We start from the raw sequence: 24,262 nt of genomic DNA, 5'->3' as shown, positions 1-24,262 counted from the left end.
AGATAAGGCTGAGCATGACTTAAAATAAATTCAGTGTTATCCAGCCCAAGGTAACCATCCTATAGGAGCTACATCATTTTATAACATCACAGCAATCACTGAAAATAAACTGCATCATAGCTAACTTTTCTGATCTTGCATTCAGACACTGCCAAGGATTAAAAAAAAGCCCAGACACATATTTTATATCATAAATAAAGGATCAGCAGTTTAGAGATGCCAGCAAAGGCATCTCCACAGCCATGGGGCTCCATCCTGTTAGGCACCACAGACACCAAGACACAGATTTTATCCCACCCAGCTCACACTCTGAAGTTACACAGGAGAAATTTTTGGAGATAGAACACAGACAAAAAAATTCACATATGGATCATCAACTAAAATTAGAAACTTTAAACCTGGATGATTAGACACAACTATCTGTATTTGGACATTAATACAAAACTTTGGAAAACCCAGCACCATTTATTTACCTAAAAACGAATCCAGGTGCCACTGAAAGAGATTCAGCTACTTTCTCAATGTACCAGATTTTGTCTGGGGTTGAAAGAGGGATGCTGGCAATATTTTGTGCTTGTGACACAGGCACAAAGTCATTTCTGCTCCCTGCAGTGAGTTTATTAGGGTTTTTTTGTGCTCAGACAAAGGTTCTTTAGCCTTTTACTAACAGCTCTTAAAACTCCTTTGCTTTGCTGTGCCCTTCTAGTCAGCGTGAGTGGATGGAAAATAAATTGATTTAGAATTTGAACTGTTGGCAGGAAGCAAATCTATATTTTATTGCTCGAATCCATTCTGAGCTACACTGGAAGCAACCTAATCCACCTTTTACCTGCAAATCCTGACCTGGGGACTCCCACAGCAGCCAGGGATGCTTAGAAGAGGTGCTCCAACAAGGCAGGGGTTTTGTTAGGCGGGGATTTATCATCATGAGGAGGTGGTTGTTCCTCAGGAACAGACTTGTTAATGGAAAATGTGAAAAACTCCTTTGCTGCTCTGAATGGGGATCATACATCTACAGCAGACCAAATGAAAAAAATCCAATGTAAGTTCAAAAAGCTAAATTTAAGATAAATTAAATCTGAAATGGGGGGAGAAAAAATTCAAACAAAGAATCCTTGAAATAGAAATGCAGATCAGGCAGAAGATACCACACTAAAGACAAGGCAAAAGCAGAACCATAAAGACATAGGAAATCCTTTAGTATTAAGAAATTTTACTGAGTCTAAACATTGCCAATCTCTAAAACAATTGGAGTAAAAAAAAAAAAAAATAATAGGCAAAGAAGCCCAGAATGAAAATTAGGGCACACTTTAAAAAGAATATCCAGATCAGTTATCTCTAGTAAATCATTTCTTATGTTATGGGAAGCCATAATGGAGACCTAGCAGAGTGTTCTCATGGAATACTGTCAAAACTGTTCTACTAATAATGTTTATGACATGCAAGTAGTCATGAAGTCAAGGAGACACACAATATGCAGTCCCAAACCACAACACACTGTCTGGAACAAAATGTCAGATGGAGAGATTGGTAAGATTCAGGGCTGGCTTTAAAGACTCATCTTGGCAACCCTGAGCACAACTGGCAAGAGGGAAACACAGGAGGAAGGCCACTATTGTTCTGGTTTATTGAACTTTTTAGCACTGATGCTTGAAATGTCTCAGAAGAGACTTACAAGAATAGCAAGGGGAAAGGAAAAAGGCCCAGTTTACTGCAGCTGAAGGATTTTTCCATAAAAGGCAGAAAGAGGTATAAGAGAATGGGATGGTGTTGCCACCAAAGACATGAAAAGGAGTGACAAACATCTGAGCCAAAGCGGCAAAAAAATAAGGTAGAACCTGAGGAATAGTTGTTTAAAGTTGATATTAACTTTGGAAGGAAATCCTGCAGCTTGTTGAGGGACTTGGAGCTTGGCACAGCCAAGCTGGGATCGATTTCCACCGTTCCTGAGCCCACAGAAGGCTCCTGAAGAACTCTGTAACAGGACTCTCCTGCCCCAGCCTGCTCTGCAGCTGTCCAGGCACACAGTGCTCACTGGAAATCTTGGCAGAGGGCTTTTCTGGGAGCCACAGAAGGGAACTGAAAACAGACTCTGAAATTCTTCTTCTTCTTTTTTTTTTTTTTTTTTAATAATATTTGTTATTTTGGATTCAGGTTCAGTGAGAAGAGCAACAAGCAGAAATCAAGTTTCAAGGAAACAGCCTGAACTGGGGAGAAAATACAACTCAGCTTCCAAAGAAACTATATCAACAACCTTTCTGTTTCATATATTTGGATGGATTTCACTGAGAGCTGGAGCAGAAAGGCATTCTTCAAAAGCCTTAACCCAATTCTCTCCAAATTTGGTCAAAAAGGTTCTTTAATTGAATCACATTCAAAGGCAAAAAAAAAAAAAAAAAGGAAATAGAAAAAAATACTCCCATAAACTCAATTACCACCAGCACACATTTCAAAGTCAGCTATCTAGGCTGCATGTTTAGATTCTCATTTTGCAGCACAGTGGTATTTACACTATCAAAGCCAGAATCAACAGTGCTTGTTGTCAGTTGGTTTTTTCCTTCTCTTCCTCCCTTCCCTAAAAACTGGCTCTGGTCAAAGTCTGCAATAAGGCTGTGGCTCATCTGGGAGTCCATCCTGCAAAGGCAGAGAGGCAGGGATGAGGGGCACAGGAGGAATTGCAAAACTGTAAATGCTTGCTCTAATCTCAGCCTGTTTGAAAAATAAGCATATTTCTATCCCCAGTCTATCCTCTATCTTTCAAAATAATCTTGACAACACACACTGCCTGATAGAGTTGAAAGTGTCACAAATGTTTTTTTACAATCGAGTTATTTTCACAGTCAGGACAAACAACTACTCAGAGCTGACCTCAGAGATCTCTCCCAAGTTTTTTAAAGGATCTCTGTTCAGCTCAGCTGTGAAGAATAGCTCTGCCCTGGCTGCCAGGGCCAACAGCAATTGCTCACAGCTGTAACAACTCCAGTGTGCAAGCAGTGTGAAAGCAAACCACTAATCCCAGGCCAGGGCTGTGGACTGAAAGCAGGGCATGGAGGGAACCTTGCAGGAGTCTCATTCCTCTGAAGAAAGTACTAATAACTTAACTGGGCCCAGCAGGAGCCAAAGAAAAGAAAGCATTTTGGTCACAGCTCCTGCTGCTGCTGCTCTCCCGTCTCCAAATCCCGGGCGAGCCCCTCACGTTCTGCAGACAGCAGCACTCCTGGCTGGAGCATTCCCCAGGAGCCTGCCTGGTCAGCTCTGCTGGACTCCAACAACTCCTGCTGACAGCTGGGGATGCCACTAGAATGAAAAGAAAAACCATCTCTAACAAATAATCTCTTCTACCTCTTCAGCTCTCCTGCTAATCAGCGCTTGTCAGAGCCCCAGTCCCTCCTGGCCAGGACTGCCAGGGAAGCAAGGAGGAACAGGATTATTTCTGAGGCTGGTAATGAAAACACATTCACAGAGTGAAGCACTTGCAGAGGAACCCATAAAGAGAACAACTGGATGCCCAGCAAGTGCTTCCATTTTCCACTTCTCAAAGATGAGCTTTAAAAATTGACCCTGATCCACCAAAACTCAGGTAGTTTCTTGAATTAATCAGGACATGAACTATTATTGCCTTTTCCTTGTTTCTGAATCTTAATGCCATTAACAGATTAGCAGATTGATGTGCAATGCAGGTTCATTTTTCAAAGTGCAAACCCACCTTGCTCTTGCAGTGTTCCATAGAGTGCAGCCCTGACTTTCAGCACCAGCACACGCACCGAGGGAACAGCTCATGTGTGAAAGGGCAAAAATTATGACAACAGCTAAAAAACCCCCTCAGGCAGGAATTTCTCTACAGGATGGGAGTATATTTTCCTCCATGACATCTTGCATCCATAAGATTCTTCCAGAAAATCCTTTTACTCGCCCATCAAACCCCTTCCATTTACCTCTAAACACGAGGAGAGCAAAACCAATCCTCTGAATCAACCACACCCCTCCAACACAGAGGACTTCACTCTATGCCTTCAATAGCAAATAATTTATTCCATAACCCAAAGACCACACTTGCACTGCTTACAGTAAATCAATTTTGATATTCACCTGTTTGACCACTGTGATTACATTATCCCTGTGTGCTCTTATCTGCAGTGACAGTCTGCCAGAGCTCTTTTTGTTTGTGACTGCTATTATTTTATTTGCAATATGGGAGAACTGAAGAGCTGCTCTAATAGACACAGAAAAGAACAATAAAAACAGCCTCTGTCCTAAAGATTTCCCAGGTCCAAGTAATTTGCCCAGTCCTCCCTTTGTGTTTAATTTTTTGCCACTGATGAAACCCACTTATTTTACCCTCTTCAGATACTCAAATTTTTGTGTCTTCCACTATAGTTTCCTTTTTCTCTAGAAATGCACCTTTTGTAAATTGACCAGACAAGGCCCCTGTGTCCCCCCTTTCTTCAAAGCTGTCAGAAATACATAAAATTAAGGTCACTAAACCACTTACCTTAGCTCAGTAACTGGTAACAGAAATCAAAGCACCTTCCTCATGAAGGATGGAAACCTTTCATCTCATCCCTTTTAAATCCATCAATGGTGTCAAATATTTCCCCAGATATTATCATTACTTCTGTGTTGGTCAGAGAATGCCACTCATGGCTGCATTTTCACTCTTGCATGGTGCTCTCAAGGAGGAATGAGCAAGATGGGAGGGAGTTTTTGCCAGATGGAGTGGTGGGACAAGGGGGAATGGGTTAAACTGACAGGGAGTAGGTTTAGAGTGGATATTTGGAAGAAATTCTTCCTTGGGAGGTCCTGGATGCCCCTGGATCCCTGAAAGTGGCCAAGGCCAGGCTGGACATTGGGGCTTGGAGCAACCTGGGACAGTGGAAGGTGTCCCTGCCATGGCAGGGGGATGGAAGTGAAGATCTTCAAGGTCCTTTTCATCCCAAACCGTTCTGTCATTCTGTGATTCATTCCATAATTCTGGAACAGTACAGAGCTCTTATCAGACCTTCAGTCCAGAACAACTAATTTGGTATAAAATGAGAGCCCAGAGACCAGGCACAAGAGTTGCTCATTGTTCTGAATGACATGATTTGGTAAGGTATGTGAAGCCACCAATTAGCTGGTAATTGCCAGCAGAGCAACATACCAGAACTGTCTCACAATAGAGAAATCCCAGCCTTACCTTCTCAGGATTCTCAGAATTCAGCAAGTACAACAATTATGATGTACAAAAGAAAAGGAAGCCATCTCCCACACAGCACATGGGGTCACATCTCTCCCATTTCAAGTGGCTCTGTTACAGGGAATCCTCAAAGATCCTTGATGACTCAGTCTTTAAGAGTGTCTGAAAAATTCCTGCCAATTAAAAGAATCATGCAGAGGCACAGAGATGTCTTGGGGCAGAGGGGAGCCAGGCACAGTGAAGGGCTGACTTCTCAGTTCTTGCTTATTAATTACTTGCATTTATAGGCTCTAATCCACCTGCATGACTAATTAATCCATGAGGAAGGGAGCAGAAAACTCCACAGAGCAGCCAAGGAAGGTTTTTGAGAGACACTTATGTGTGAGCAAGCTCTGCAAGTGGTTCAGAGATCCTGAATTAGGAGGTTGCTCAGATGAGCTTTGCCTCTCCAGCCCTGAGTCACTGAAGGAGGTGAGCTGATGGGATTGGAACAGCCAGGCAGGCACTTCTCACCTCTCAGGTACAGGAGGGTGAGGTGTAAGGGATGGGACCCACATCATCACCCAAAATGTCAAACCCTGGCGCTCGTGGGTGGGAATGCAGTCCCTGGGCTCCTTTGGAAGGGTCAGGGATGAAAGGCAAACCTCTGCACCTTGAAAGAGCCTCCATCAAAGGTCCAGGCACAGATGATGACTAACTTCCTCCTGTGAAGAGAACCTTCAAAAGAAACCAGAAAAAGAAAGGGAAAACAGCCAAAGGGCTTGCAGGACTAAGCAGTGTGGATTTATCTGACCTTTGTAAAAGCAAAGATCAATAGGCCTGAGAGAACTTCACAAAAATGAAGGTGAAATCTTCCTCAGATCTCAAGAACAGCAGAATGGAAAAAGAGTGCAAAACTCTCCTAGTGCTGTCACAAAACCTGCTACCTGTGGGAAGCCCCATCCCCAGCACAGGGTGCCTTTTGTGCTCCTGCCATGTTAAATCTGTGACTCTCAGTGGCTGGTGATGCGTTTAGCACCACACTAAAATATGCTCCTTGTCACAAGTTCCCTGTTGTTTTGGTTTGGTTTCTGAGGAATCCTGACACAGAAGCCCTGCAGAACTTGCCTGAGAGCACGTTGTGGTGCAGAAGGCATCACACACAGAGCACTGATGAAACAGCCTCAGACAGATGTCCTCAACTGCTGCACTGATCACTCGGAGGATTCCTAAATGCTAAACTCAGGATGGCATCACGGAAAGGCATTGCCTCTGTTGGAGTGCCAGCTGTGTTTAGTGTAACCCAGAGACAAATAAGGCAGGGAGATGATTTGTTGGAGCTGTAGGGAGCTCAGCAGCCTTCCAGGAGCTACACAGATAAATTTTCTAACGAAAACATTATCACCTAACCGACCTCTAACATTTTGTAAAGGGCAGGATGAGCGCTCATACCAAACGTCTCAAGGATGTCTTTTCCCCACAGAGAGCATCAAGGGTGGATCTACTTGGTTCCCTCAAGCCCTGCAGTCAAGGCACAGGAGCAAAAAAACATGTTAAAAAAAGCTTTTGCAGGAGCTTGATGTCTTCCTTCTGCTTTTCTTGGACATGGCCAAGGTCTATACAGGTGTATGCCAGATGGGCACGGCCACGCTGCTTGTGTTGACAAGCACAACATTTCCAAGAGTTTTCTTGTTTTTCTTGGACACCCTTCTAGAGAATGCCTAAGATTTCTGCCATGTACTTCATTAAATTCTGGAAAATTTTAAACTTCCCTGCAGAAGCCAGGAGAAGATGAGAATGTTGCAGCTGGGGCTGGATGTTGTTCTGCTGGAGCTTGAGGTTTTTCTCCATTCTGTCAGATAGCTGGAGAAACTGGATTTAATGCACCCTTTGAAAGTGAAGAGTGGGCACAGCTGGCTTTGGGCTGACAGGGAGCAGTGAGAGGTGATGGAAGCTCAGCCAGGACCAGAAACACAAGAAGCTGCACGAGGCAGCACACAGAAAATGGGATCAGCTCCTGTGCTGCTCTTGCTGCATCCTCTGGGCTCTTTTCTGGAAGCTGGGCTGCAGGGAGAGAAAATTCTGGCAAAAGGGAAGCCAAAAGGTGCATCCACAAGCAGGAGAGCCATATTTTTTTTGTGATGTGCTGGGATCACCACCCTGAGGTCAGCTCTCCACAGTCCAAAAGCCCTTTTGTCCCAGTTCTGCACTTCCTTGCTGGTTTATTTCTGGGCATCTCCAGACACATAAATGAAGTGCAAGGTATTAAATTCCTTGTCCTTCTTGGTCCAGTTTGGTGGCAGATCTCACAGATGGAAGATGAGCATCATTTGCCTGTGATCATCACTCAGCTAAAGAGAGCTGAGGCCTTGCTGGCAGAAGTGAGGATCCTTAACCAGCAAAATGAAGTTGTTTTAAAAGTTCTCTTCAGAATCCATCAAATTTTCCAGCAAAATTTCATCCTTGTGTCTCAGCAGGGCACTGAGAATGTTCACAGCTGAGCAGCACTGTTCTATACATGAAACAGTTGGTTTATTTAAACCATTGAGAAAAAAGCTTCTACTTACACATTTAATCTTCAGTTCCCAGCATATCAGAGATGCCTGGAATAGAATTTAGCTCTCATTTGTGGATATATTTTAAAAGACATACCAAGAATCTCTGTAAATGTAGATAACTGTGTGTTTGCCAACTTTAAATTTCAGTGTATTAGATATCACTGTTCATAAAGAAGTATTCACCAAGTTTCTCCATATTGAGCCTTTTTTCTAGCATCCCAGAGAATATTGCTTCCACTTTCTGATTACTACCTCTGGATGCCTTCTAGGTTCCTTGGTCCCTTTTGCATTATTTGGCAATTACTCAGTTACTTAAGACTTTAAAAGAAGCCACTCTTTCTCAACAGTTTTCCAGCCTCTTCTCTTAAACATTCCTTCCAACCTAAGGGGCTGCTGACAGTTGCTGAATCCCTGCATTTCTTATAAATTTATTGTAGCACTTCGCAGTTTTTAGATCTCCTTTTGCTCTTTTAAGACCTAAAACGTTCAAATGCATTTATTAAAATGGAATACTGACGACTCAGTGATTCACTTTAAAGCGCAGATTTCCCAAAAACAAATCCTAAGCTGCCAAATCCAGCCCTGCCTTAGCCAGCCTCTGACGTTTTCATGAGGACATGACTGCCAAGAGATGTAAATTGAGTCATTTTATTCTGTCTTTGTCTTCTAGAGTTCAGATTCTCATTTCTCACTAAAGTCATTTGTAGGGCTCTCCTCTGGAAAAAAAAAAAAAGAAGGAAAAAATCAAGATGACCAACTCCCTCTTTTTTTAGCTGGTTCCCTTGTGTTTACTCATTCCTGACTGAGCTGTCACATCAAAGATATTCACCAACTCCATGCAATTATTGCAGTATCTCATTATCAAACACCAATTATTGCAGTATCTCATTATCAAACACCTAATGACTCAGGGTATATCTGTGAGTTTCCTCATCACAGAGTCAGTCACAATGCCATTCACTGGAGGTGAGAGAATGCATCTCATCTGCATGCTGACAGTGGGTCAGTTGTTGAAGCAGATAATTAGGAGTAGCCTCAGACCTTAGTGCTATTTTTCTTTGCACATGACACTGCACAATGCTCCTCAGTGGATTATGGTAGAAGTTTCTAAAGAAAACCTGAGAGCATACAACTGACTTCCTCTCCTTGCTACTTGATGGCTGCTCAGAGATTCTTACAGGACAAATTTATGCAATTTATACTCTGCCAGGCTGAAACTTTGGTCAATTCTTCTTTGGAAGTTTGTGCAATGTCACACAAGTATTTACCAGGGCTCACTTTGGTACATTTTGGTAACACCTATTCAACCACAGACCCCTCCTGGTCCTTGGCTTCCCTTAAGTCAGTGATTTTGTCACACATTTTGTCTTGCACAGCCCAGCCAGGGACTCTGCCCCACAGCAGCAGCTTGTGAGAACACCTCAGAGGGAGTTTGACAATTCTGATTTTATGCCCATGGGCAGGGTGGGCTTGGGCAGCTCTCACACACAAAAGGAACCCGAGCTCCAGGACATCTCCTTGGAATCCACCTCCCTCAAAGAAAACTCCAATACTGCCATTCCTTTTGTAGTTTCTACCTACTCCCCAAGAGGAGAGCATTTTTCCCCTCTCTCTTCTCTTTAAGATCCGTGCTCCATCAAGGCTTTTCCTTTCTGTTAAGAAAAGAGATTTTTCTAATACTATTTTCACTGAACTTGACTGGGTAAAATTACCCAGAGTCCCACAAATCATTTGGAAAGCTAAACATATTGATAAAATATGTACATTTAACATGAATATTGCCTACCTGCAAAACTTTGAGATATCTGCAAATAATAACATGCTTTCACTAGTTTATTAAGAAAATAAGCAAGTTATCAATATTTTTATCTTTACAGCATATTAATTTTATCCCTTGTAAATCCCATGAAAAAATAACACATCTGGTATTTTCCTTGTTATCTTAGACAGAATATCTGAACTTCCCAAGAGTTTGCATCTTAAAGCAGCTTGTGCAATATTCAGCTGTGACTTAGTGCCTTCTCCAAAAGCTCTTTTAGAAAGCACAGCACACTGTCAGAGCACAGAAGTGACGTGGAAAGCTAAGCCCTGCTTGCAGAAATGTCTGGAGCACTCAGAGAAATGGTTCTTACCCACCTAAAGAGCTCAGGCACATTTGCATTGCTCCTGTGCCCAACACCTGGTGCCAGACAGGAGTTTTACCTGTGTCAAATTGTGATTGCTCACTGCTTTATGAATTTCACTGTAATCATTATAATCACTCTGCATTTTAAACTCCAGGGTGAGTTGAGAGATGCAGTTTCTGCTGAAAACTGGTTGTGGTTTGACAACCAGTCTGTCAGTTCTGGTGCCCTGGTTGTGCATTTCACGTGTTGGAAGGAGACATCCAGCTGAGAATCACTCAGGACAACATTTTAATCTCCTCCACTGGACCTGCAAGCAGTGAGAGCAGTGAAAGTTGTTGATTTGAATAGCTTTCTGCTGAGAAATTGGGTAAGGCTGGGTCAGGGAGTGGCAGGACATTGGCAGAGGTGAGAGAAAAGTTATTTTCAAGAAATGATTGCCTTGGAGAGCACCAGCCCAGACCACCAGCAGAGCCCACATGACAAGGACAGCTGCCAGGCACAGGGATGCTGAACAAGCCTCTGGGATGAGGTCAGGCAGGGACACAGCATTCAGGTCCATTTCTTGTTTTCCAAAGGGCTGTTGGGATCTCTAAAGCTTTCCAGGCTACAGTCAAAAAACACATTTTGCTAATCCTACTGTCTTGCTCCCAGTCCCATCATTCCTAAGGGTTTTTCTGGTCAGCTCCCACAGTGCAGGTACTCTCTCACTGTGACACTGCCTTCTGTCTATTACTTGTTCTGATTCCCTCTTCACCATTTGCCCACTGCCAACCTATTCCTGATCTGTGCATCATCCCCACCCTCTCAGCTGAAAAATATAAAAGATTTGCTTGAATTCATTTAATTGGGAGCTGCACCATTCAGGGAGCTGTACCAAAAATAACTTGATTTATGAGCTGGCAGTGGAAGCAGCCCCTCAGCAGCACTTAACAAGGGCTGCTGATGCAAGATGTCTCTATTGATTCAGGGCCATCCAGGTTTGGGCAGAGTCAGGAGCTCCATCTCACATGCATCAGAGTGGCAGCTCACATTTGAGGAATAAACCTGGAACAGTTTTATGGGAAAAGCCAGTTAAGAGATACAGCAAAAATTTACTGTCAAATCTCTGCCTGGGAAAAAAAACCCCACCCCACATCCAGGCTTTTATTACCATTTTTGCATTAAATGCCAAGCAAGGGTAGTAAAATTAAAGTAAATATCTTCTCTCTGTACACTTTGTACTCACTTTTCCCTGCTGATACACTGAATTATGGGATAGGTGGAATATATTGTCTCTGCTTTCCTGCTTTAAACACAACCTGGTGAACTGGCTTTCCTGCAGTGAGCTTTAAGGTGCAAGAGAGTCAGGAACAACTTTGGCTCATCATTTTCACATGGTGCCTGCTCAACATGATCCTTTGTCACAAAGAAATACAAGAGCAGCCCATGGAAGATGCTGGGTGCTGAGCCAAGGAGCAGAGGATGAAATTTCACTTTCACTCTGTGATTCCCTCAATCATCAAGCCATTCAGGGTCACACCTAATAAAGGACATCAGGAAAAAGTCAAGCACTGTAATCCCATTTTTCCTTCAGCTCAGCTCCCCAGTGCACATCCCTGTTTCCAAGGGCAGGAGCAGGGTCCCTGGGGAAGGGAGGTGACTGATACGGGAAGGAAAGAGCAATTGGAAATTGTTATTTTCATATCTGCAGAGGCTCAAGGCTGGGGCAGAAATCTTCTGCTAGTGCCATGCCTCTGAGCAGGGGTGGGAAGAATCCAGCAAAAGAAAGCACATTGCAAGAGTTCACTCAGGAACAAGAGGAGATTCCAAAAGCTCCAGCACAGCCCTGGAGGGCCACAAGCCACTCTAAATGAATTCAATGATTTTGAAAGGTCTTAATTAAAAAAAAAAAAATCCCAAACTGTAATGACACATTTACAGGCAAGATATATCCTATAAAATCCGAAAGCAGAAAGACATAAATTTTGGGATGGGGACAATTACCCACTTGTAAATGTGGAAATAATAGCAGCCCTATGCCCAGTGGGCAATAAAACACATTATGGAGCAAGGCAGCAGAGGCTACAGGGGCTTGCTTGATCAGGGGAGTGAAAGAGATGAATGAAAAGGTCACTAGGTATGAATAGAAACATCTGAGCACTCTGAGGCTTTCACAATTTGTTAACCAAACAGAGATGCTGGAAGAATGGATACTGGAGAAAACAGGGGCAGAGAAATGGAGAGCAGCAGGAGGAAAAAAAACACAATGACTGAGTAATTCTCCTTAAACACAAAAGGCCAGAGGCAGGGTAGTAAAATTAAAGTAAATATTACTTTACTTAAAGTAAAACAAGGCACATGTACTTACAAAACTGTCTCACATAAATTATAGTGGAGTTGGTTGGGGTTTTTTTATGTAAAGAATTAGCTCACATGCTCGCTCCTTATGCAAAAAAAAAAAAAATAGGTGTGCACAGAGGCAGGGGAAGGGGGTGTTGTACAGCTTTAAATCCCATAAAAACAGGCATCAGTGCTGTGCTTCTTGTAGCTGGGCCAGCAGCAAACACATCCCAGGGAGCCAAGCCCCGTGATGGGCCCTGCACGTGTGCTGTGCTGGGGGAGATGTCATGTAGAGCACAGATAACTCCTCTGATGTGGCATTTGCTGGGGCAGCCAGGCACTCCTCTGAGCACAGCAAACCAAGGAACCGTGCAAAACCCACAGCTCATTGCTCTCCTCTTCCCTGAGGTTGAATCAACTCTTCTTTTTTTTTTTTTTTTAATGCAGTATTTAGCTCTTTGAGCCATTCATGTTTCTCCCTCTCTTGTGTTTTTTTTTTTTTCCCCAGCTGCTCTCCCATTTATGAATTTGTGCTGTATATGAATGGTGGCTGCAATTCATTCATGCTCTCTGCATTCAGGGGGTGCAGAAGAGAAAAGACAGGCACATTTCTGGATCCACAGCTCCAGCAGACACAGAGGTGGCCTTGGGTCTCTGAAGGAGGGCAGAGACAGCCTTCCAGCCCTGGCTCCCTCAGAGACAGCCTTCCAGAAAGGCCTCCTGGCTGGGGCTGCCATCCTCTGACTCTTGTGTTTGCAGGGAAATGCCTCAGCAAAGGATGAAGGCAGGAATGATGGATCTGACTCCGTGCTCTCAGAGGGCTGATTGATTACTTCATGCTACTCTATTATATTAAAGAATTCTGTACTATTCTAAAGAATACAGACAGGATACTTACAGAAGGCTCAAAAGATAATAATGAAAACTCCTGACTCTCTCCAGAGCCCCAAAACCGCTTGGTCCTGAGTGGCCAAAGAGTGAAAACAACTCAATAAAACAATCACCTGTGGGTGAACAATCTCCAAACACATTCCAGATCAGCAAAACAGAGGAGAAGAAATGAGATAAGAATTGTTTTCCTTTTCTCTGAGGCTTCTCAGCTTCCCAGGAGAGCACTCCTGGGCGAAGGGATTTTTTCAGAGGTGTGAATGCCACATAACTCATCAAGGCAGAATCCCCATTCCAGGCTGTGCCCTGCCTGGGTTAGGGCAGGAAATTGGAGCTCCCTGAGTGGTACCTGTGTGCTGGCCACGCTGCACTGCCCCTGCTCTCTCCAGCTCTCTCTTTGGGATCCTCTGCTAGACACAGGCTTCCAGCTCTCCTGCCAGAAATAGAGATTTATGATGAGTCGTTCTGGTTTTTTCCCCTACAAACATTCTGTAATTCAATGACTTTAAGACTGAAATTAAGACTAAAAAAAAAAATCTCCATTTTTGACTGGACAAATTTAAGATTTTATAACACCATGGTGCAACCTTTCAATGGCTTTGCATATCATAGCAGATTCTTGCTTATGGTTTTAAGTGCATAGTCACAAAACACAGAGTGGGGGAGGTTAACAGCACTCTTGGATTTATCAAGTTTTCCTGACTTGAATGTCAGTTTGTTTCTTATTTAAATATGTACATAGAGAGGCCTCTGGAGCTTTTAAAGGATATTGTCTATGACCACACACATACAGAGATGCTTGAATTCAATGTTTTAAAATGTTTGCTTACCAGGTGGTCTTATTTTCTCTCTCTCAAGAAAAAAGGCACACGTACATACAATATTGTCTCACATAAATTATAGTAAAGTTGGTTGTTTACATTTTTTATCTAAGGAATTAGCTCACACGCTCACTCCCTATGGAAAAAATAAAAATAAAAATAGGTGTGCACATGTCAAAGATTTCCAAGATGAGTATCCTATAGGAAAACATTGCATCTGGGAAGCAGCAGAAAACAGAACAGACCAAACATCTGTTTGGTTTGTTCTTTTTTTAATGATTTTTATTTTCCAGTGCAGCAGCTATGCATTTATCTGATTACTTTGACTCTCACAACAAGAGCCCTGCACCTGCACAGTCACTCACTGAATTCTAACTCATTACCAGGGAAGGGCTGGAGGGAATGGTGCTCCTGAAAACAGAGATCCCTGGGGATGGGGCTGCAGGAAGGGGTCCCTGCCCTGGCAGGGGGCTGCAACTGGGGGAGCCCCAGGGTCCCTCCAACCCAAACCATTCTGTGATTCTCAGCCTGCACCCCAAACCTGACCCTGCAGGGCTGCAGGATGTCCCAGGGCCATTCCCCCAGGGATAATTCAGGGAGGAAGCACTGAGAGATTGCTGTAAAAACAGCGCAGAGGGATCCCAGTGGGCAACTCTGGGCAGAGCTGGGCACAAAACCTCCCCCAGCAGGGACACAGCAGGGACACAGGGAGGGCTCACACCCAGCAGAACGTGCTGGAATTCCCCAGAGCTGAGCTCCTTCCAGACCCTGTGTGACCCCAGCCCTTCTGGAGGGGCTGGCCCTGCGCTGCAGCAGCTCCAAGCCCTGGTGGGGGCTGTTCCAGGACAGATTCTGGGAAATCCCACTTGAAATCAGGTGGGTCAGAGCAGGGAGAAGTCTCTCTGTTCCCATCTGCAAGGGCACAGCCATTATTTACAGAGAGAAGATGAAATTTAGTTTGAAAGCATGAATAATTTGTGTGCCAATAGGACTTCAGAGTTTTGCAGCAAGACTGATGAAATAAAAAGTTTTGCAGCAAGACTGATGAAATAAAAAGCAATTTGGCTTTGCACAGGACAGACCCTTAAGCATACATAGGCCTCTGCAGTAACAAAACTTCCTGTCTCTAGAACTTGATTTGGTTTGCTCTCTTTCCTAACTGCTGACTGGATGCCTTGACAACACAACAAACCTTTATTTCATTTTGAAGGTTCAGCATGTCATATAACAATAACCAGATCACTCCCCCTAATACACAGAAAAACAAAATTGCTCAGAAGAAAAATCCCATTTCTGTTGTTTGGCACCAATTATTCACCATGTGAATTACTCTGGAAAGCCTTTAAGCTCAAAACCCAGAATATTCATCAGCATCTGTGAAATGATTCCACAGGTATCAATTATTTGTCCTGAGATACAAGTTGAACCAGTGATTTCCTCCCCCAGTGAAGCCCAGAAACTTTTTGTCCTGACATTCATGAGAAGCAACCTACACCTAAAATGGAATGAAAGACAGGAAAGCAAAGCATACAACACGAAACTCGGGTATTTAGATCAGTGGGGACAGAAGAGGGAGAGCCTGCAGAATTAACTTGGATTGAAAACCTCAAAATTCTCATTAGGTGGAGAGGAACAGCTACTAAAACTGTTTTAAGCATGGGACCCAGCAGAAAGACACAACTTCTGTACCCACAGACAGATGAACAGAAGGTTATGCACCATCCATGTTATGGCTCAGAAAAAAGAACCCATCTCCTTCCTGGTACCTTTAAAAGAAAATGTTTTAAAAATCCAACACCTGAGGCTCCACCTCAGTGGATTTTTGCCAGCAGATCCAGATTCTCTGGGGAATTCTCTAGAAGCAATTGAGATGTGGGGAAATGCATGAACATAAAAGCTCCATCTGGGCAAAGTTTATTAAAGGAGTGGGATCCTAAGCTGCCCACACACTGCTGTACCCATTAATATTCTGTTTACAACAAGTAGTATCAAATGATTCACAGATGTTTTAATAATTGCCTTACAAGCCTATATAACAAACTGTGTTTCTATAAACTTGCAGGATATGCTAGATCACCACTTTTAACTGTTTTTAAATGAAAGCTTAACAGCAACTCTGATCTTTAATTTTTACATACAAATCATAAAACTACTAAAAGGATTATAGTTTTAGAAACCATGATTTCGAATGAAATCCAAGACTGAACTCCAGGGTTTGGGTTTCTATTTCCCAAATGCTAAGAACTAATTTTTTCCCCATGTTGTCTGAAACAAGCAGGTTTTTCCTGCCTGCAAACAAGGCTCAGAGGGGAAGAGATGGATTAAATGTTGACTGAGACACTTAAGGTCCTTCAGGAAGAAACACAAATGCCAGGTGCTGACCTAAGGTTCCAAAAGCCTGTATGCAGCATACAATAAAACTGAAATATTTCAAAGTCTCCTACCCTTTGACAGATGTTGCAATCATGTTGTTTCATTTTTCTGGTTTCAACACTCACATTCTTGTCCTTTGGACATTCCTCATGTTAAGCTCGTGCTTCTATCTGTTGTTTGCAGCAAGTCTCTAAGGCAACCACGGGGTTGGGCAAATAGTTTCACTTTGTGCAAGATAATAGGTAATTCAAAACATCTATTTTTTTCAAAGCAAACTGAAGTCATCTACACATCAAACACTGCAGCTGATGAAGAGTCCAAGAAAAACCAATCAACGTGGCCAGTTAGACAATAACAACTCAATCCCAAAGTGCTGCAGCTCCCATCAGCTTCCAGGGTCAGGGCTGAAATTCAGGGGTGTGTAAAGCACAGCCTGCTGCCAAACATCCACCCACTGCAGGACAGGGTGAGGAAAAGCCTGATTAACTGGGGGGTATTGCCAGAGGATACACAGATCCTGTAGGTGAAATTCATTTCAGCCCTTCTGGCACACACAAACCCAGCAGGTGCCTCTCATCCCAGCTCCAGGAGGGTCTGAGCCAGGGGAGAGACCACTCAAATAAAGCACATGAGAATGCACAGCTATCACCCCACTGGGCTGAAGGGGGGCCCTGTTTTCCCCTGAACACAAGTCAAACAGCAAGGGCTTGATCCTGCTGAGACAGGGGCACTTCTCAAGTTCCCTAAGACACACACAAGAGACAGGTCAAGCTCTGGGCTTGGCACACCGAGGTTAATTCCCCAACCTGAAAAAAAAAGGATCTGCCTGCTGTCCTTTTGGATGCAGGGGAACAGAGGAAATGACACTGATCAAACTCAACTGCCTGCACTCCTGTCTGCCAGGAGAAGAGCAGCTCCACTTCAAAATTTCCTGTTATTCTACAGTTGCCAAAAGATCAGAAAGCAGGACTGGACTAAGGCTCTCAGAGCCTTAACAAATGAACCCTTCAAGGGCTGATGTGCTTGGGGCCCTGCAGAGAGCCCTGAAAGGAGAGCCCAGAGCTGGGCCAGGCTCAGCAGGAAGGCTAGGAGCAGCAATGTGCTGCCAGGGCTGTGGCCAGCACCCATCACCCATCCCCTGGCGCAGCCCCTCGAGGACTGCAGAGGATGCAGATGGCACCACCCAGCCCAGAGCATCTCTCAGACATTCCAGGGCTGGGACCCATCCACAGGGGCTGGATTTACAGTCCTGACAGAGCTTTACTTACCACCTCCACTGCTTTATGGCTGTCCACTGTGCAGCCAGGAGGCCTCCAGCCAGTATTGCTGCCCTGAGCCCCTCTGCACAAGAGCATGTGAAGAAAAGGGATAGTTCATTAAAATAAATTAAAAAAAAGAAGTTCAGATTGATTGGCATGTTTTGCCTGGGCTAAGGGGGTGTTTGCTCAGCTCACACCCTGCAGGCCCAGGTACACCCACGGGTCTGCAGGCAGTTTTTCCCTGTTATCCTCACTTCGCAGAGGCGCCTGGAGCACCAAATCCACTCTGGAACAGAACTGCCTAAACCAGTGCCCCTTCAAAGCTTTGCACGTGCTCCTGGACAGCTCAGGAGTTGATCCTGCAAGCTCCTCACCCCCCACTGGAACTGGCTTTCATCCCAGACCAAGCAGGATCAGGCCCGTGACATTTTCTCCCATCTCAGCATTTCCCTGCCTTCTGTGTACTCAGGTGTTCCCAATTTCTAACTCAGCTGGTGACTGTGCTTAAAGCTAAGACAGTGATCCCAGAAACATCTGAGAAAGAGGATAACAGCAGCTTTGCAAGCCAGTTGCAACAATGTCAGTAAATCCTGTGGCCCCTGTAAAAGATGCTATTTTCCCTGAACTCCAGTAGTCTGAAATCAAAATACACGGTGCCCCAAGTGCTTGCAGAGTAAAGAAAGGTCACTCAGCTTAGCAGCAGCAACCCTGAGAGCCCAGCCAGCACAGATCTCACCACCAATGTTTGTCCCTCACGCTGGGGAAGCCCAGAATCTGTGGAGAACTCTTGTCCATCACGTGGAGTCCATCGCTCATGTCCTCCTCTGCCTCCTCCTCCCACGAAAGAGGCACCAGGGGTGCAGCCTGACTTTTCTTTTATTAAACTTCACTGTGCTTGGAAGTGCAAGAGCAGAGGCAGGTTCTGGGTTTTGGTAGAAACTTCTGTTACCTTGTGGTAAATGGTGATGGTTTGAGAAGGGACACAGACCCCTCAGAGTCAGGGGAACCCTGCACAGTTAAATGCAGTCATGAGTGGATTTTCTGATCCAGCAGCACAGATTGCTTCATCCCACAGAGATGCTCAACACATCATTCTACACATCTGATACCTTCACAGGACACCAAGAGCACCACCCAAGTCTGATGGAGAGTTTCACTGAGTTCCCAAAATATTTGGGGAGTGTCCAGTGAGAGGCTGTGCACGGTTTCAGAGGCTGCACAGCAGAACTGGCTGAGGAATTGTCCTTCAGCTGTGGTACACAGAAGACCACAGAAGTGCTCAAGAGCTTGCACAAGGTTTGCAGTTGGTGCCCCATAATATTCTGGAGCATATTATGGTCACAAAATGTCAACCCCACCTTGGGCATCAGCAGCGTTGAGGTGTCACACTCAGTTGTGCTCACACCATTCCATTATGGGAATTTGGAATGAGGGAGTTTGGAAGAGAAGAACCAGACCAAGTCCAAGCTCTACTGCTATTTACAAATCCCAAAGTCTGAAAGGCAGAAGGATTAACAAGAAAAGACCAGATTGTTGCAGTCACAGCTGGTAGCACTAATTTAGATAATGGTTGTAATGGGAATAAACCATCTTAGCTGGTTTTCTTCTGGCTCCCATTGTGCAGTTCCCTCACACCAGAGAGCAAACATCAGCTCATTGCAGATTCCTGAGGACATTTCCAAACCATGGGCTAAGCAGGGTGGTTCTGTTTGCTCAGGTCTGGACAAATTCCTACAGATTCCTGGAGAGTCCAGGTGTGAGTGTGGATTATTTCCTCCTCACTCACTTTTCCTTCAGAAAGATATCTGGTGAATGAGCAGAGCTGTGACAGGTGAGAGAACTGTCTTCTCAACTCACACAGCACCTGAGACACAAGCAGGTGAGAACACAAATTCATCTCATTTAGTTTCCCACTGTAAAATGCTGCCAACCACCTGCTCTGGTAGCTGCAGAGAGACACTTTGTGATAATAATTTTGCTCTCTGGTAAATTGTAGCTGTGTCACTGTAGAATGAATGCATTTCCTGGAAGCTCAGAGTTAAAAAACACTCCTGAGGATATGTGATGTGAATCACCCCTGTACCTGTATCTTCAGTCAGATATACACATGTATGAATTTAAATATATATGTTCAGTATGTATATAAACTCCTCCTGTAGAATCTGAAATGAAGCAAAACAGCCAGTTTTGAGGAAAACAGCATTAAAAAGCAGAGAGAAAAGAAGCAGACTCCTCCAGAGCATGGAAAAAGAGAGTGGTCAGGTACAAACACAACATCCTCTGGCCATGGGAAGGTCCTGTGTCCAAACCAGCTCTGGCCTGGGCTTCTCACCCATCCCACGCTGCCTTTGGAGAGGGGCAGCACACTGGGAGCAGGCAGGAGAGACAGAGAGGAGGAGCAGCCACTCCTCCATGGGGAAGGGAGAGGTGAAACACTTCATTTCTTTTTATACAAACATTTATATCCTCCTGGGGGCAATACCTGGCAGGTGAGCAGTGCCCCCAAGTCATTCCACAAGGGAAGCTACTCATCCCTCTCACCAGGGAGGATCCTAGAGGAAGGTTCCTCTATGGTGTTCCTCCATCCTCTGCTGTCTTTGTTCCTTCACAATCCCTCCCCTACAACCCCAGATGTTATCAGGGGACCATTTTTGGTGCCATGGAATTCCAGGCACTGCAGCATGACCCACCTGGGTTTCAGCCATTGTCACAGAAGGAGCAAAGTCTCCTACTGTGGATCTGCACTGCCTTTGTGCAAACACCCTGCAGATGAGAAAATGGCAATATTTTGGTGGGTGGTTGCTCCCCAGATGGCTTCTGTAGCCACAGTTGGAGTCGTTTTTCATTTTAGCTTCCTTACAAATATTTACCTTTTCTCCAGACACTGTAGCAGCACAAACAGGAACACGTGAGCCTGGTTTTGGAGCAGGGAATGAATGTCCAAACTTCTCTCTGCCCTGGGAGATGGTGCATAATGAACGCAGTGCTTTGTTTGGTATCTCACTCTCTGTACCCCTGCTTCTCTGGAGTACTTGGAATTAAAAAACAAACAAACCCCCTGCCAAACCCCAAAAACAAACAATAAACAAAACAAAACCCAAAAAAAACCAACAAAACCAACCAAAAAGTTCATAAGAAGTTTGAAGAAGAAACAAAGAGCTGCAGAAGAGAAACTCAGACTCTCCAGCTTGTTGTCAAGATTGCTGGGGTCAAAAATAAAGATCTCAAATCCTGACCAGAAGCACAGGGAGACAAATGCACTCCAAAGGAGGTCAATATTCAGAAGGCCACAGCACAACACTGCTGCAGCTGGGGCTCCTGCACACCTACACCGATTTCTACTTGCATGACTGTTTTCCTTGAAAAGCCCCTTTTGTGCATCTGAAGAATGGAATTATTGGCATGTCCTGTTAGAATGAAACAAAGGTATCATTGTCATGGAACTGCTTTTAAAAAAAAATAATAATTCCTAGACTGAAAGAAAAACAACTGGAGTCAGAGTTGGATCAAGAGGAACCAAAGCTCTTGGACTTGCATCCACTATGGCTGGGGGTGAATTGAAATAAACTTCCCATTCCACAGAGCTCTGGCAATCTCCTGGGAACTACACTCACCTCCAAAGCTATAAATAAATAAATAAGCAAATAAATAAATAAAAGCAGCAAGCCCAGACCTCCCACACCATCATATTTGACATAACAGTCCACACTTGGGTGGCCCAACTTGTAAACCAGCCTTATTTTTTTGACAGTAGAAAGCACTAAATCATGCTCATGAAAACTGGATATAGCTCCCAAAAAGACAGGAAAAAGAAACAGAACAAGAGCAAGAGTGAAAAGCGAGTGCAGTACTCAAGAAAGAAGGAGCTGAATGAAAGAAGACATTTAAATGTAAATTTTCTCTGTGCAAAGGGGCATACCCCAGTGCATTTTGATTCTTTTTGGTACTTTCCCCTTCTATTTTCTGAAAGATCCAAGCCTACAATAATATTGGCCAAGACATTCTCCTGCTCCCCACTAGAGAATCCCAATTGCTGCAGACCTGCAAGTGTCAAACACCTGGCATATTCTGGAAAAGAAAGACATTTCCTTCTGACAGAATTCCAGAAAAATGGCAGTGGCTGAGGGGAGTGCCAGAGGCTGCAGTGGTGCTGACCCTGCTCCTCAGGCTGCAGGCAGGGCTCATCATCATGATTCCATTATCAGCATTGCTTCAACAAGGGCTTGCAGCCCTCCCTGGAACAGCCCAAAATCAGAGAAGAAATGTAAGAACAAACACTGACACCCAGGGAATTCTGCCTATAGTTCCATGCAGCTCCTTTTGGAACCTGGACCACACCCTTGGCAAAGCCTGGAACACAGGCAGGTCCTAAACACTCAGTTCTCTGCTGATGTCCCACGTGCAACTGGTGATCCATTTAAAATTTCATAAATCTTTAGGAATAAAAATGGTCACATCCTTCTTTTGAGCCTACTTACAGAGCTCCCTGGAGCACATTTCTCTCTGCAGGGCTAGAGGCTCAGCTCCCACTACCACAGCTGAAAACTGTAACATCACAGCACAAAACCCAACCCCAGAGCATTGCAGAAGATGGATTCAGTCACTCAGATAAAACAGCAACGACAGATTGAACGTTCAGACCTTGGCTTGCAAATTCAGCTGGGTTTATAAGAGCAGCCCTTAGGGTTACATGGAGCTTACCTCTCACATTAACTCACGTGAGACTAAATGCCATCAGCCTGCCAATCACACCTTTCCTGCTCTGGAATAAACCTTGACTACTTGTCATTACAATTGCTTTCAGCTGCTTCAACTTATCAGAGAGAGAATTCTGGTGGATCTCACTTCCATCTCCCCCAGCCACACAATCCTGTGAAGATCCTGCTGTCCCACAGGTGCTGCCTTGTCCTAAAGTCTCACTGCAGGTCTCAGGTGCCCATGAGAAAAGCCTCTCCTCCACACAAAGTCCCAAAAAAACCCACCTGGTTACAATCATATCAGCTGCAAATAATAAAATTACATCATTCAAAAGCTTACATAAAACATCACTAATGGAGATGCACAGAAAAAAAAAATATTATAAAAATCAGCTTCTGGTACTTCACCAGAAAAATCAGTACTTTCTCTTCAAGACATCACATCATGCCATCTCCTTAATTTAAAAACATTCATCTTGCTCCTTTTTACAGAACAATGGTTTTACACCTTGGAAAATAAGGAAATGGGGAAAACCATGGACTCTGACCAGTGAGGATTGCCCCTAGGCTGGGGCTGAGCAGTCTGACACACAACTGCAGCTTGTGGCTCTCTGAAAGCTGCTCAGCAGACACAGGAGAGAGCAGGAGAGAGGAAACTCCAGTAAATTAGGTTTTCATGGCAAGAGGCTTCACAACAAATTCAGCAGCTGTGGACTTCCAATGCTGAAAAAGCTGTGTTACACTGGTAGCTTTAATTTGATCCTATTTAGGAACACACTATTGCAACAGCACCCTGTAGTGAGATGTCTACACTAAACTACAGTCTTAAAAAAAACCCAACTCCCCCAAAAAAATTTAAAAACCCAACAAAAAATAAAAAAGAAAACAAAAACCCAAACAAACTCACAGCTTCTTAATAAGAAGAATTAGTAAATAAGAATTATGAATAAATAAATAAGAAATATGAAAAGTCAAACATACAAAATTTGGTTTTCCTTTGTAGCACAGCTGACTCTCCTGCAGTGTGTCATTTTCAACCTTTTTTTAAAAATTTCTCATTGATTTTCTGAATTTGCCCATACATCAAAGTGCTGAAAAGACACCGATAAGCACAGCATATCTATTCTGTATTGATAATAGATATATGTTTAAGATTGTATGTAAATAAATACAGAACAGTCTGTTCTCTATTCTATCAACCCTATTCTATTATCCAGTGAGGCTAAAGAGACCCATGCCTTTAACTGCTAGCAGTTTTAAGGATTTATGGCTGTTTTGGAAATCCCAGCAGTATACAGCACATCTGATATTCAATTAAATGACACATAATGTCACCTCACTGGGGGGATGATGAAACCCAGCTACCTGAAAACACTCTCCTCAGTTTAGCTCTTGATTTCAAAAATGTTGATGTGACATCCAGCTACCTCCAGTCTCACACTTCTCAAGCACTATTCTGCACCAGCTCCTCATATTTTGCCCACAGTAAGAGGAGCAGTTGGAGCTTGATGCTTGCCACAAGGTGAGGTGCACAAAATTCCAGCTGGATGCCTGAATTGTCAGCAGCAGGATTAAAGTGCCTGCACCTTCCAAACCTGTCGGAGTACCTGCTGATTCTCCAACTTCTGGGACTCGGGCTGGGCCCTCCCAGGGTCTCCCCTGTCTGGGGAGAGCCTCCTGGAGTGGTTTTGTGTCAGGGAAGAGAGACACACTGGATCTTTTTGGTCTTCAGGTTCTTGTCTATTGATATCTTATCTAAAGTTTTGCACGCTGTCCACACCAGGCTCAGCACACTGGAAAAGCACCACAAAATGGCCAACAAGCTCTTGTTCCAAGGTCTTTTAAAGCTAAACTATCCAGTTAAGAACTGACAGCTGGATTATTTTCCCTTTTAACCCAATAACTGATCCCACAGAGCTGCAATGAGGATTTTTCTGCCCAGTTACAAAATGCCACCCAAACCCATGGAGAAGGAGGAAGCAGCAGCATGAAGAACAAACCCAGGATGACACCCTGTGCCCTCCATCCTGCTGCCATCCACAGCACACTAAAAACCCCAAACCCTC

Source organism: Fringilla coelebs (genome assembly GCF_963513975.1).
Source record: "Fringilla coelebs genome assembly, chromosome: 5".
In the NCBI taxonomy this organism is placed as follows: Eukaryota; Metazoa; Chordata; class Aves; order Passeriformes; family Fringillidae; genus Fringilla; species Fringilla coelebs.
This window is presented reverse-complemented; position numbering follows the sequence as displayed.